The sequence below is a fragment of the Macaca thibetana genome, chromosome 6 (assembly GCF_024542745.1).
Source record: "Macaca thibetana thibetana isolate TM-01 chromosome 6, ASM2454274v1, whole genome shotgun sequence".
In the NCBI taxonomy this organism is placed as follows: Eukaryota; Metazoa; Chordata; class Mammalia; order Primates; family Cercopithecidae; genus Macaca; species Macaca thibetana.
The window spans coordinates 31,922,561-31,937,164 of NC_065583.1; the positions used below are offsets into that span (position 1 = coordinate 31,922,561).

General features: G+C 50.3%; 1 long non-coding RNA gene across 1 annotated transcript in view; it reads left to right on the forward strand.

Moving 5' to 3' along the window:
* LOC126956819 (uncharacterized) overlaps positions 1 to 4,991 on the forward strand; it is a 26,271-nt gene extending 21,280 nt beyond the window's left edge. Inside the window, exon 3 of the long non-coding RNA XR_007726478.1 lies at positions 3,296 to 4,991. This is a non-coding gene — a long non-coding RNA (uncharacterized LOC126956819). The remainder of the gene's footprint in view (positions 1 to 3,295) is intronic.
* The last annotated feature ends 9,613 nt before the right edge of the window (positions 4,992 to 14,604 follow it).

Consider the following 14,604-nt stretch of genomic DNA (forward strand, 5'->3'; position numbering starts at 1 on the left):
TGCTCTCTTTTGCCTGCCGCCATCCACGTAAGATGTGGCTTGCTCCTCCTTGCCTTCCGCCATGATTGTGAGGCCTCCCCAGCCATGTGGAACTGTAAGTCCAATTAAACCTCTTTCTTTTGTAAATTGCCCAGTCTCAGGTATATCTTTATCAGCAGCGTGAAAATGGACTAATACAGTGCCCTTGAACACATTCATTCTTCTTGCTAAGCCTCAGTTTCTCCATCTGTAAAATGGAAAGAATAATCTGCACTTCATCAGGCTGCTGTGAGGATTGAGTCCATGTGTATTAGTCTGTTCTGGTATTACCATAAAGAAATACTTGAGTCTGGGTTATTTATTTATTTATTTATTTATTTATTTTACTTAGTTTTTGAGACGGAGTCTCACTCTGTCGCGGCTGGAGTCCAGTGGCATGATCTCGGCTCACTGCAACCTCCGCCTCCCGGGTTCACACCGTTCTCCCGCCTCAGCCTCCCGAGTAGCTGGGACTACAGGCACCCGCCACCACGCCCAGCTGATTTTTGTATTTTTAGTGGAGACGGGATTTCCCCATGTTAGCCAGAATGGTCTGGATCTCCTGACCTCGTGATCCGCCCACCTCAGCCTCCAAAGGTGCTGGAATTACAGATGTGAGCCACCGCGTCCGGCAGAGACTGGGTAATTTATAAAGAAATGAGGTTTAATTGGCTCATGGTTCTGCAGACTGTACAAGAAGCATAGCGACTTCTGCTTCTGGGGAGGCCTCAGGAAACTTGCAATTATGGCAGAAGGCAAAGGAGAAGCAGGCACATTTTACAGGGTTGGAGCCAGAGGAAGAGAGCAAGGAGGAAGGTACTATGCACTTTTTTTTTTTTTTTTTTTGAAACGGAGTCTCGCTCTGTCGCCCGGGCTGGAGTGCAGTGGCCGGATCTCGGCTCACTGCAAGCTCCGCCTCCCGGGTTCCTGCCATTCTCCTGCCTCAGCCTCCTGAGTAGCTGGGACTACAGGCGCCCGCCACCTCGCCCGGCTAGTTTTTTGTATTTTTTAGTAGACACGGGGTTTCACGGTGTTAGCCAGGATCTCCTGACCTCATGATCCGCCCGTCTCGGCCTCCCAAAGTGCTGGGATTACAGGCTTGAGCCACCGCGCCCGGCCGGTACTATGCACTTTTAACAAACAGATCTCACAAGAACTCACTCACTGTCATAAAGACAGCATCAGGGGATGGTGCTAAGCCATTCATGAGAAACCACCCCAATGAGCCAGTCGCCTCCCAGCAAGTCCCACCTCCAGCACTGGGGATTACAATTCAACATGAGATTTGGGCAGAGACGCAGATTCAAACCATATCACTGTGTGTAGGGTATCTGACCTGCAATTACAGTATCATAATGGCCATTTACAGAAGGATCACTTTTATCATAATGGCCATTTACAGAAGGATCACTTTTATCTGTGCTTCATTAGACCAGGATCTCAGCGATGCCCAAACAATGCTGATGAAGGGGTGAAACTTCACAGCATTTCCTGAGAAACTTTTTGAGAAATACAGATTCTCAGATCCATCCATGGAGATCACAATTAAATAGATCCGAGAAAGGTTCTGTGTATTAGCCAGGACTCTTACAGTGGCAAGTAGCAGAAACACGTCAGGTAAAACTGGGTGAAGCAAAAAACAAAACAAAAATAAATTTATTGGCTCATGTACCTGAATAAACTAGGGGTATAAACTTCAGGCATGGCTGAATCCAGGTGCTCATAACATGACACCAGATGTGTCTGCCTGCCTCTGCTTTTTTCAGCCTCTCTCTCTCTCTCTCTCTCTCCCCCCCCCCCCTCATCTTTTGTCATGGTTTGCCTCTTTGTTGGCTTCATTCTTAGCCACCAGTTCCAAGATGACAGCCACCAGCCAAAAGCCTAAAGTCTCTGAGAAAAGAGAACGTTTATAGCGTTGACAAAATTCTGGGGGCTGCCACTCCAGCCTCTGGACTGATCACTCTGTCTGTGACTGGTCAGGCCTAGGGAAACGCTTGTGCCTGGAGTTTCAAGGGACCAAGCAGGGTCTTCACTCACACCACATGGTTGATGTGTGGGGTAGGTATGGCTCTCAAGAGAACATGGAAGCTATCCTTGGGGGAAGAGGAAATAGGTTCTGAGCAGACAAAAATGCTACGGGGCTCAGCATCGGCATTTCTCACCAAGTCATGCAGTTAATCCTGATTCCCAGGCAAGGTTGGGAATGACCGCTGGATAGAGCGCTAGTTTTAGGCCTCACTGGGGCTGTAGACTCTCCTTCCTCCTAGGAAATCTTAAACTAGGGAATAAACAAAATAGATTAAAAAAGGCCCTGTCCTGGTAGAAACAGGGCCTTGGGGGCCTCCTATCATCTCCCAAGTAGCCCTTAAGACACCTCAGGGTCTCCCTGAGCTACCTTTGCAAAGCTCCAACTCTCTGATTGCATTGCTTTCTCAAACCCCTTTGGCTCTGATTCTTCAACCCTGCTTTTGGTACAACGGGCCAGGGTGAGGCTCAAAGAGCTCACCCAATGCTGTCACCCACTGCAGCCCCCACCCACATCTTAGAAGTCAGTGAGCCAGTGCCAGAGGAGTAAATAGGAACAAAAAGAGCCAGTGGCTGGCTTAGAAGGTGCGTCAGACATGCCACATTGGATGCTTCTAGCTTTGAAAGCCTATATTGGCCTGAGGCCAAATGACTTCCTGGGCTCTGCAGAGTCACTAGGCCCTGGGGCTGCGTGGGTGGTAATGACCCGTCTGGCTGCCAGTGACGGAGGAGATGGCGACAGTGCTGCATCGGTTGTAGCAGAGGGAGATGCTACAGGGATACGCTGGCTGGGGAGATGTGGCGGAGGATAAAGTCAATTTCACACTTTATTAGTCAGTTCAGGGCCAATTGAGGCCATCCAAAAACTGGGCTGAGGCCCCAACTCTCCCTCCTCCCTTCACCAGCAAGAAAAGCCTCTTTCGCCTGAAATTCTTCTTGTCAAAGGAGTAGTATTTCTTTCTACTCAAAACCCCACAGCATTCAAACAAGGAGTTGCAATTCTTTTTATTCTGCAGGAGATGCTGCAGTTGAGAGAGGCCTGCAAGCTAAGAAGTGGGCAAATGGTGGTGGGGTGTGGAGGTTGAACCATGTTTTTAATTCATTTCTTCATTCCTCCATCATCCATTCAGCATATGTGTCTGGGAGCCTACTACATGCCAGCAAACTGAGCTTGATGCTGAATGTGAATAATTAATAATAATAATAATAATAATGGAGTCCTCATTTCTGTACTTGTTCATTTATTCAACAGCTTTTCACTGAGTGCCAACCAGGCAGTAGACATGGTGCCAGGCTCTGGGGATGAAGTGTGAACAAGACAGACATGGACCCTACCCTCATGAAGCTGACTCAGTGGGAGAGACCCTCAAGTGAAACAGTAAAACAGCAACCTCAACAGAGAGGGAGAAGGACCTGAGTAGAAGGCTATACAGAAAGAGCACCTAAACCAAGCAAGGAGGACTTCCTGGAGGAAGTGACATGTCACTGAGATTTGAAGGATAGTTTAGCAGGGGTGAAGGAGAGTGAGGAAGATGAAAGAGCACGGGCCAGAGAGAGCAATAGAGAAACTTCAGCTCAGCCAGGGCAGAGAGTTCAAGTGGGGGTTGGAGGGGACTAATAGAGGTTGGACCATAAAGCCTTGGAAGGAGTGACAGAGTGAAATCTGTGCTTCTGAAAGCTGGCCCTGGTGGTGACCTTTCGAAGAGGGAAGGCAGGAGGAACTGGGCTGGAGATGCATTGAGAGGCTATTGTAGGATAGGAGATGCACACTCATGGACCCCAATGTGGGGCATTCGTTGGCAGTGGGGATGATGAAAAGTGGGTGCTTTGGGGAGGTCTGAGGGACGTCATGCTCTGCTGTGGCTCCCTGTAGTTCAGACCGTTGGGTACAGTGGACAGAGACTAGACTTCCAGTCAGATGAAGCTGAGTTCAGAACCTGCTCTGTTCTTAATTCCCGTGTAGCCCTCGGCAAGTCCCTGGGCCTTTGGGCCTCCGTCATAGGATGGGACTCGTTATAGCCATCTAGTGAGATGACAGTGCATTAAAAAGTGTGCACACAAGGCATCTGGAAGGGACATGAAGAGAATGATAAGCAGTCAAAACTCAGCCCAGACCGGCAGTAGTGGCTCATGCCTATAATCCCAGCAGAGGCGGGGGCATCTTTTGAGGCCAGAAGTTTGAGACCAGCCTGGTCAGCAAAGTGAGGCCCCTTCTCTACAAAAAATAAAAAATTAGCTGGGTGTGGTGGCGCACCCGTTGTCCTAGCTACTTGGGAGGCTGAAGCAGGAGGATCCCTGAGCCCAGGAGTTCCAGGTTGCAGTGTGCTAAGATCATGCCACTGTACTCCAGCCTGGGCAACAGAGTAAAACTCTATCTCACACACACACACACACACACACACGAAGAAAGAAAAAAAAGAGAAAACCTCAGCCCATGGGAAAACATCTCAGTGCAATCCATCCACTTCTCCGCTGCATTAAGCAAACATAGTCACTGAGCTGGTGTCCTTTCCTTATGCACTGGGGTTGAGATATTAGCTCTGGATTTCTCTCTGTGCCCTTTCTGGTCAATTGATTTCACAGGACCTCAGTTTTCTCATATGTAGAATGGGGATAACAATACTTACATTGACAGGGCTGTTGCAGAGATTGACTGAAAGATGCCTGTAAGGTGCTTAGCACAATGCCTGGTATGTAGTAGCTGTTGAATAAATGATCATTAGGATTCTCATTAATATTCTCCAGTCTAGGCCGGGCGCGGTGGCTCAAGCCTGTAATCCCAGCACTTTGGGAGGCCGAGACGGGCGGATCACGAGGTCGGGAGATCGAGACCATCCTGGCTAACACGGTGAAACCCCGTCTCTACTAAAAAAATACAAAAAACTAGCCGGCGAGGTGGCGGGCGCCTGTAGTCCCAGCTACTCGGGAGGCTGAGGCAGGAGAATGTCGGGAACCCGGGAGGCGGAGCTTGCAGTGAGCTGAGATCCGGCCACTGCACTCCAGCCTGGGAGACAGAGCGAGACTCTGTCTCAAAAAAAAAAAAAAAAAAAAAAATATTCTCCAGTCTCATCATCACCCATCAAGGTAACCTAAGCACTGGCTTTATGCCAGATCCTGTGCTGGGTGTCAGAGATGAACAGAAGATCATGAAAATGTCTGTGAGTATTTTTAAATGTTTACTTGATGTAACTGCTGTGGGGTGTGTGTGTGTGTCTCAGTCAGTCTTAGCCTACATATCAATCAACCCTAGGGCATAGCTACTGTTAGTATCAGCTCCATTTTACAGAATAGGAAGTTGAGGCTCCAAGAAGGTAAAGAACTTTCCCAACATCATGCCAATCTGCCTCTCGAGGGTCTGGGGTCAGCATCCCAAAGGGAGCCAGCCTCTCTGCTGAATCGGCTCTACCCAACTGCCACTCAGGACCTCCTTAGTTGCAACTGACAGTGACCCCATGTGGCGGTCAAATGCTCTGGCAACTAACTGCATGGGTTTGAATCCAAGCTCTGCTGCCTAGCATCTCTGTAACCTTGGGCATGTTATTTAAAGAACTGTTCCTCAGTTCTTTCCCTGCAGAGGGAATCACACGGGATCGTTGTGAGGGGACGGCATAAAGGAGGCAGTCATCCGAAGCACCTGGCCCCAGCCTGGCATGCACAAAAGTTCAAGAGATGTTAGCTATTATTCTTAAGCAAAAGGGGAGTATATCGGTGCCTGTAAACAAACTACAGAAAAAGCAGTGGGGAGTTGAGCTTGGGTCACTGAACTATGGGACTTGCCCGCTATCAGAAGGGTCTGTTGGTGTCTCTGTGCCTCTCTCTCTTGGTCTTTCTCTGCCTCTCACAATTTGTCTCTCTGACCCTGTCTTATTCTATTACTCTTTCTTGTTTTTCTCTGTTTCTGTCCCTCATTCTCTCTCAGCGTCGCTTTTACTCAATCCCGCTCATTCTCTATGGTGTCTCCTTCTCTCTCTCTCTGACACTGTCTTCCTTGTGTCCTCTCTGTCTCTCTCCACTAAGGTATTTTTTCTCTTCTCTCCTCTTCACATGCCAGCTTCATTCTCTTGGGCCCATGTCCCCAAGATGTGAGACCGCGGGCCTCAAGTAGGGTTGCCAGATAAAATGCCGGGCAACTAGTAAAATGTGAATTCCAGACAAACAGTGAATAATTTTTTAGTATAAGTATGGTCCCAAAATGTTGCATTGAATAAGAAGGATATAGACCCTGCCTTTGAGAAGCTTATTTTCTGGTGAGTGAGTCAGACAATAAACAAATACACAAACAAGAAAACAAGGAGTGATCTGTTCTGTAACGAAAATAAGACAGGACCGTGCATGGTGGCTCACACCTATAATCCCAGCACTTTGGGAGGCCAAGGTGGGCAGATTGCTTGAGCCCGGGAGCTTGAGACCAGCTTGGCCGATATGATGAAACCCCATCTCTACAAAAAATACAAAAATTAGCTGGGCATGGTGGTACAGCTCTTCGGGAGGCTGAGGTGGGAGAATCACTTAAGCCCAGAAGGGAGAGGTTGCAGTGAACTGAAATTGCACCACTGCACCCCAGCCTGGGTGCGAGAGCAAAACCCTGTCTCAAAAAAAAAAAAAAAGATTTTATTTTAATGAAAAAGAAAGTAAGACAGTGTGATGCAATAGTCAGCGGTGAGGAGTGAAATGGGGAGGGCTGGAGGCCACTAGATTGAGTGGTCAGCAAAGGCGTCACTCAGGAGCTGACATTTACGCTGAGACCTTCATGGCAAGGAAAACTGGCCACGGGCAGATCTGGGGGAAGAGCATTCCAGGGAAGGGAACAGGCAGTGCAGTGCAAAGGCCCTGAGTCAGGGATAAGCTTAGTTAAGAATCACTGAGAAATAGAGAGAGAGCAAGTGTGGCCCTCATATGGTGACCAAGGGGAGGGTTGTGCAAGGTGACTGGGACAGTTAGGGCCTCTTAGTTCAGAGTAAGGAGTTAGGGTTTTGTTACAGTTTTCAGCAGAGGACTGACATTCTCCAATTTCCTGTTTTGAAGAATCACTTTGCTACTCTATGGAGAGTGCGTTGTGGGTAAAGGCCGAGGTGGGAGCAGAGACCGTCAGGAGTCCAGACAAGAGATGATGGGTGAAGTGGTGGAGAGGGTGGAGGTGGAGCAGAAGTGGACCAATTTCAGATAGGGTTAGGAGGGAAAATGAAAGGATTGAATGTGAAGGGCTGAGAGGAAGAGAGGAATCAGGGATGAGGCCCATGTTTCTGGCGGAAACAATTGTATGTGACCCCAAAGCCTCTCTTCCCATAGTCTTTTCCTCTTAGTAAATTGCAGGTTAGGTGTTTGCAAGCTGCAAGTTGCAGGGTAGCTGTTTGTTGTTGAGGTCGTACCTTACAGGGGGCTAAAGAAATGTTACCGAATTCTGGGGGAGGAATTTTTGTTTTTGTTTTTGTTTTTTGAGACGGAGTCTCGCTCTGTCGCCCAGGCTGGAGTGCAGTGGCTGGATCTCAGCTCACTGCAAGCTCCGCCTCCCGGGTTCACGCCATTCTCTTGCCTTAGCCTCCGGAGTAGCTGGGACTACAGGTGCCCGCCACCTCGCCCGGCTATTTTTTGTATTTTTAGTAGAGACGGGGTTTCACCATATTAGCCAGGATGGTCTCGATCTCCTGACCTCGTGATCCGCCTGTCTCGGCCTCCCAAAGTGCTGGGATTACAGGCATGAGCCACTGTGCCCGGCTGGGGTAGGATTATATAATTTAAATTTCATATCCAATTTTATTAAAAATAATGTATTACATGCATATTGTTATCCATTAAGAAAAACAAAACAAAATTATACCCACAGCATAAACGACAGAAAGTAAGTCTGGACAAAGTGCTTTTGGCTGGTAGCTGTGATTTTCAAAGTGGAGATGGGGGCACATTGCTCCTAAGGGGAATGCCACACCCTGGAATCTCTGGTGTGGGAGGTGGGATGGGGAGGTGTAAAAAGAAGGGATGGATGTTGAGATTTTTCCAATTGTGTGTGTGTGTGTGTGTGTGTGTGTGTGTGTGTGTGCATGAATATGTTTGTATTTTTTTTCTCACTCTGTTGTCCACACTAGAGTGCAGTGATGAGATCTGAGCTCACTGCAGCCTCAGCAGGCTCAAGTGATCCTCCCGCCTCAGCCTCCCAAGTAACTGCTACCACAGGCATGCACCACCATGCCCAGCTAATTTTTGTATTTTTTTGTGGAGACGGGGTTTCACCATGTTGCCCAGGCTGGTCTCGAACTCCTGGACTCAAGCGATCCTCCCCCCTCGGCCTCTCAAAGTGCTGAGACTTTAGATCTGAACCACCGCACCTGGTCTGTGTTTGTATTTTTATTTTATGGTTGCTCTTCTGACTCATGACATTTTTTGGGAGCAGGGAGGACAAAAAATGGAAATAAAAGCATTTAGAAAGTTGATTTAAAAATTACAAAACAAAAAAGTAGGGGGAAGTCACACTCTCACACGCGGGCCAATCAACTAGGTCGGCTGCAACCGCACCATGGCAGACCAGGGAGGCGCCAGGAGACTGCAGTAACTCAAGATGGCCGACCGATCACCAGAGAGTATCTGAGGACATGGTCACAGTTACGTTCCCAGGGGAACAACCTTTGGCCTCTTAAGACATCTACTTGCTTTCAGTTTTGGAAGAACTCACGCAGCCATGGGGTATTTTTCAGAATTCCCGACGGTGAAGGGTCAGAGCCACGGGCATTAGGGAGAAAGCTGAAGGCACAGCGGGTGTGAGCGTGGGGCCGCTGCCTGCAACACTTGGAAGAAATACCGGGAAGGGGGTGGGAGGGATCAAAACTGGCTTGTGTGACCAAGGATCAATTTGTTATTAAGCACTTTTATGTGCAGATAGAGTGCCAAAGTCTCCCATGATGTATCCTGTGTCGACATCCCTACAACTCTGTAGCAGGACTCTGTCCTGATTTGCCCACACGGAGGAAAGTGAGGTTTCAGAGAGATTAAGCAACTTGTTTGAAGGAGGCCACACAGCTGGTAATGTGCGGACAGGATTTGAAGGAGAGCATTTTGCATGGGAAGTCTGGCCCTCTGTCTACCACCACCACCTCTTCATCCCGAGACCCAAGTCTGGCCCCACATGGCTCCCTAAGACCATCCTGTCTTTAAATGAGAGGGTTTTAAGCAGCTCTAGGGCAGCCACCAGAGCCCAGTACGAAGTCCCCTGCACTGACAGTCATCCTCTAACCCTGTGCCCAGTTCTCAATGCTGCCTCCTGCTGTGATCTCTGTATCTTTCATCGGCCTGATCTCTCCTTCCCCAGAGCTTAGTGCTTGAACCCCAACCAAAGATTGAAACCCTACTGCCCGCAGTCTGACCTGGCTCTGACCTCTGACCTGCCTGGACACTAGGAGATGCCCATTCCCAAGTGTCCCACAACGGCTCCAACTGCCTGCTGGACACCTGCTGCCTCCCCCGCATCCCTGGGGAGTGTGTCCCAGGATCACTATGCCCTCCCAACTCCTGGGATCTCTCACCTGACGCGACCCTCTTCTAGCTGGATCTGTGTCCCCAGCTCCAGCCCTGCCCCAGGGGAGAGGCCTGGGACTCCATCCGGACCACGAGTCTCATGACAGCCCAACAGCGTGAGGCCCATGGCAGCTGGCTGCTGTTGAGATTGGTGTTTGGTCTTTTAGCTTGCAGCTCTTGAGAGCTTCCCATGTGCCAGGCATTGAATTAGTCCTGTCAAGTGGATTCCCTCGTTTAACCTCAAACAGCACTGTGAGTAGTGAATAGAGGCGGCAGTTATTGCTATTAATGTGCTGCTCTATTCCCACGCCAGAGGCTCTACTGATGTGCCCAGGAGCCCTGAGACCCCAAGACCAGCGGTGTCTGCCCTGGCCAGAAGCCCCTCCCACTTCCCATCTCCCAAACCTGGGGCTCACTGCCCCTTCTGAGTTGAGGCCAGACACATGCTGCTGAGGCATCATGACTGGAAAACTGTGTTTCCTCCTCCCCTCCCCCAGGGCTGTAGGGCCTGGCCCTTCCCCAAAGCCTGGCTCTGCAGTGACACAGTGGCCTTGGATTTCCTCTGTGTTTGTCTGCTCTGGGCTTGGCAGTAATGGTCTCAGCCGGCCAAGACTGGGGAAGCTCAGCAGACTACCACAGCCACTGATCCTGGAGCATGACCAGCTCAGCTCTTCTGGGACCGAAGACATTCCAAGAGCTCCGTGTAGGAAGGTCTGACAGCCCCCTGAACCAGGGAAGGTGCAGACAGACCTAGAGATGGCTGCCATTGTTCCCCAAGGGCTGGGCTGCCTGAGGGACCAGGTACCAGGGAGGTGCCAGGGATCCCATAGCCCCAAGACGCAGCCCTTCCCTGCAGCCCTGGCTCCTGAGTGGTGTTTTGCTGTGCAGTCAGAAAGCAGAAACCACTCTATGCATTGGAACAGAAGGAATTTGGGCTGAGTGCGGTGGCTAACACCTGTAATCCCAGCACTTTGGGAGGCCTAGGTGGTTGGATCACCTGAGGTCAGGAATTCGAGACCAACCTGGCCAACATGGCGAAACTGTGTCTCTACTGAAAATACAAAAATTAGCCGGGCGTGGCAGTGGGCGCCTGTCATCCCAGCTACTCAGGAGGCCGAGGCAGGAGAATTGCTCGAACCTAGGAGCTGGAGGTTGCAGTAAGCCAAGATCAAGCCACTGCACTCCAGCCTGGGTGACAGAGCGAGACTCCCATCTAAAAAAAATTTAAAAAAAGAACAGAAGGCATTCATTATAGGGAGTAGGTTACACTGGTGAAAGATCTGAGAAGCACTCCAGAGATGAACAGTAGCAAAAAGACATTACAACCCCTCCACTGGAGGGATGCAGGAAAGATCCTAGTGTCTAGGATCTGGCGTCACCAGACAGAAACTGGAAGCACAGCCAGGCCTGTGTGATGGGACCTGGGACTACGAGGGAGGGGCTTTCCAGTGGGAGCTGGGACCACGGAGGAGACCAGCCACTGGCAGAGATGCTACCTGAAGCAGAGGGGGGAAACTGCGGCATTTCTCCCACCTGCCAGTGCCTCCCATGGGCCAAACCTATCAGGCAGCCAGAGGGCAGGGGAGCCGGGGAAATGGAGTTCCCTGCAGCACAGAGCAGAGCAAGGCAGGGAACAAACATGATGGTAAGCAAGCGAACAACCCGCCTCTGGAGACAGGAGCTGCTCAGGATGGGAGGGAACCACTCCTGGGTTTCCCCCGGCCCAGCCTGCCTGAGGGTCAGCGCTGTCCCAAACTGGCAGCCACTGCTTACAACTCAGTTTCCACTCACAGGCCCTGAGGATATCCAGACCCTGGAGGACCAATGACAGGCAGACAGGCCCAAGATGGGGAACCCAGAAGCACCCTGAGATGTCCTAGACCCTGAGATGTCCTGCCTGAGACCTCCAGGATTAGCGGAACACCGGCAGCTAGTGCTCCTAAGCCCAGCCGTAAGTGACAGTCTATGAAGACAAACCAGGGACAAACCTGGTCCCCACCTCATTTCACTCCCTCAGCTTCTACTGAAGCCTCCAGCAGACTCTTGCTGGCGTCTGCCTCAAAGCTGCCGCATCCCCTGGAAACACCTGAAAGGATGCTCCTGGCTGCAAAGCGCCCTGAGCCTATGACCAGAGGAAGTGCTCCATCAGTATCCCGTGTGCCTGCTTAATGCCTGATTACCTGCCCGGCTTATCCCTGTGCAGACGCAGTGGATGCCAGAACACCCTATGGCTGGAGAGAGGCAGGGAGACCCTGGGGTGCTTGTGCCCATGAGCACTGCCCCAGCCTGGCAGCACCAGGGACGGCAGAGGAAGGAAAGCCCCAGGAATGCCTGTGGGGTGTGACGGCAGCCTCTGAGTGAAGAGCTGTGCCCAATCCCAGCTAAGCCCTCAGGACCCAGGACAAGGGGCCTTCTTCTACATAGGAGAGTGGGCTCATCAGCATCCCACATAGAGGGAGGCAGACAAGCCCTACAAATCTTCCTCTAAACTTCATGCATCTCCTCGGAAGTCCCTATAATAACGACAAGTAGGTTTATTGAGCACTAATGAGCTGGGTGCTTGGCTAAGGGGTTTATGTCAGCATCTCATTTAATTCTCCAAAGAACCTTGTATGCTAAGTATTATGGGGAGCCTGTCTAGTGGGTCAGAAACTATGACCAACAACAAAACTTTGAAGACAATAACAACAATAATAACATTAACAAAGGAAACGATGTTTCCCGGAGATCTAAGGAAGGGAAATTAACGTCTGATGAAGGGGTGATTAAAGTGAGGACATAGAAAGGGATTTCACAGGAAATACAAAGATGTGAGTCATTCTTCAGAGAAGATCACCAAGAACACTCAACCCACATTCAGGCAGAATATGCAAGGAGGCAAACTGTTGTGGACCCCGCGATCTCCACATGGAAGATATCACATGAAAAAATAAAAACAGGCCGAACGCAGTGGCTCACGCCTGTATTCCCAGCACTTTGTGAGGCCGAAGCGAGTGGATCACCTGAGGTCAGGAGTTTGAGACCAGCCTGGCTAACATGGTGAAACCCCATCTCTGCTAAAAATACAAAATTAGCCAGGTGTGGTGGCACACGTCTGCAATCCCAGCTACTCGGGAGGCTGAGACAGGAGAATTGCTTGAACCGGGAGGCGGAGGCTGCAGTGAGCCAAGATCGTGCCACTGCACTGCAGCCTGGATAAGACAGAGTGAGACTCTGTCTCAAATAATAATAATAAATAAACAAACAAACAAACAAACAAAAACTCTGGTTCCTGGCAGCTTCTCTTGAAATATCAGAATGGGCCGGGCGCGGTGGCTCAAGCCTGTAATCCTAGCACTTTGGGAGGCCGAGACGGGCGGATCAGGAGGTCAGGAGATCGAGACCATCCTGGCTAACACGGCGAAACCCCGTCTCTACTAAAAATACAGGAAAATTAGCCGGGCGCGGTTGTGGGCGCCTGTAGTCCCAGCTACTCGGGAGGCTGAGGCAGGAGAATGGCGTGAACCCGGGGGGGCGGAGCTTGCAGTGAGCCGAGATCGCGCCACTGCACTCCAGCCTGGGGCACAGAGCAAGACTCCGTCTCAAAAAAAAAAAGAAATATCAGAATGGTACCATGGTGCCCTCCTTCTGATGTGGGAACAGTTGGTTGGAGCCAAGAAGCTACAGCTCTTTAGACCGAGTGTGGATGCTCTGGTCAACACAGCCCCTATCATCCCCTAATACCTTTTACTTGGCCCTTCCTCTCATCTCCACTAACTGCCTGGCACCATGGGCATTTCAGATTGCTCCCAAAGGCGCTTCCCAGCCGTCCCTTAGCCGATCAGAAAAGCCCTGCTGCCACCTGGTGGTCCTAGTTTTCTCCTGTGCCATCGATGCATGTCAGTGATATTCCTCATACATCTACCACCAGGCACACTGATTGTCTCTCATTTAATCCTTTTACCAACCCTGAGAGAACAGGAATTATTGTATCCATTTTACAGATGAGAAAACAGAAAAGGTAAGTTGGGAAATTATAAATAAGAAAAAAACAAATGAGCAAGGTTAAGTGAATAAATCGTTTAGGATCCCAGCTTCCATGATATTGCCAGGAGAGGAATCCGGCTCTTTCCTTTGCCCCAGCCCAGGGTATTTTAGGCTCTTTCCTGCCACAAGAGGCCTTAAAATGACTCTTTCATGTTAGAAGTTAAGTCCTGGTGGAGGGGGCCAGGGATCCCTTGAGACGGGCCAGAACTCTGCAGTGAGTACTTTTGAGTCTGAGTGGAGAGGACAGAGCAGCCTGGGAGCCATTAGCAGATGTCTTCATACATAGAAACCACTGTCCATCCATAGTCAAGGCATTTGCTGCTTGCCTATGGCCAAGTAGGTCTTGGACTCAGATTTTTTTCTTTTTCTTCCTTTTTTTTTTTTTTTTTTTTTTTGAGACAGAGTCTCGCTCTGTCCCCCAGGCTGGAGTGCAGTGGCACGATCTTGGCTCACTGCAAGCTCAGCCTTCTGAGTAGCTGGGACTACAGGCGCCTGCCACCACGCCCGGCTAATTTTTTGTATTTTTAGTAGAGACAGGGTTTCACCGTGTTAGCCAGGATGGTCTCGATCTCTTGACCTCATGATCCACCCACCTCGGCCTCCCAAAGTGCTGGGATTACAGCCTCAAGGAGCATGCAGTTGCCTCTGGGCACAAAGGCACACAGCCAGAGCTTAGTGATCTTCCCAAAGTACAACCCTAAGCACGTCACTCCTCTGCTTCAAACCCTTTCATGCCTCCCCCACTGCCCTCAGAATAAAATCCAAGGCTCCTTGCCATGTTTGCTGCACCTCTGGGCCTCCAGATGTGCTCTGTCTGCCATCTTCACCTAACCACCCACTGGGCCTCAGCTTGGATTTCACCTCTTCCAGGAAGCCTTCCTTGGCCGCCAAGTCTGAGTCAGAGGCAGGCCTCTTTCCTGGCTTGTGTGGCACCTGCCATTACTTCATCCTGACACTTACACAGCGTTTAATTGATGGCTGCCCCATCTGCCTCCCTTAGAGACTGGGATCTGGAAGACAGGGCCTCAT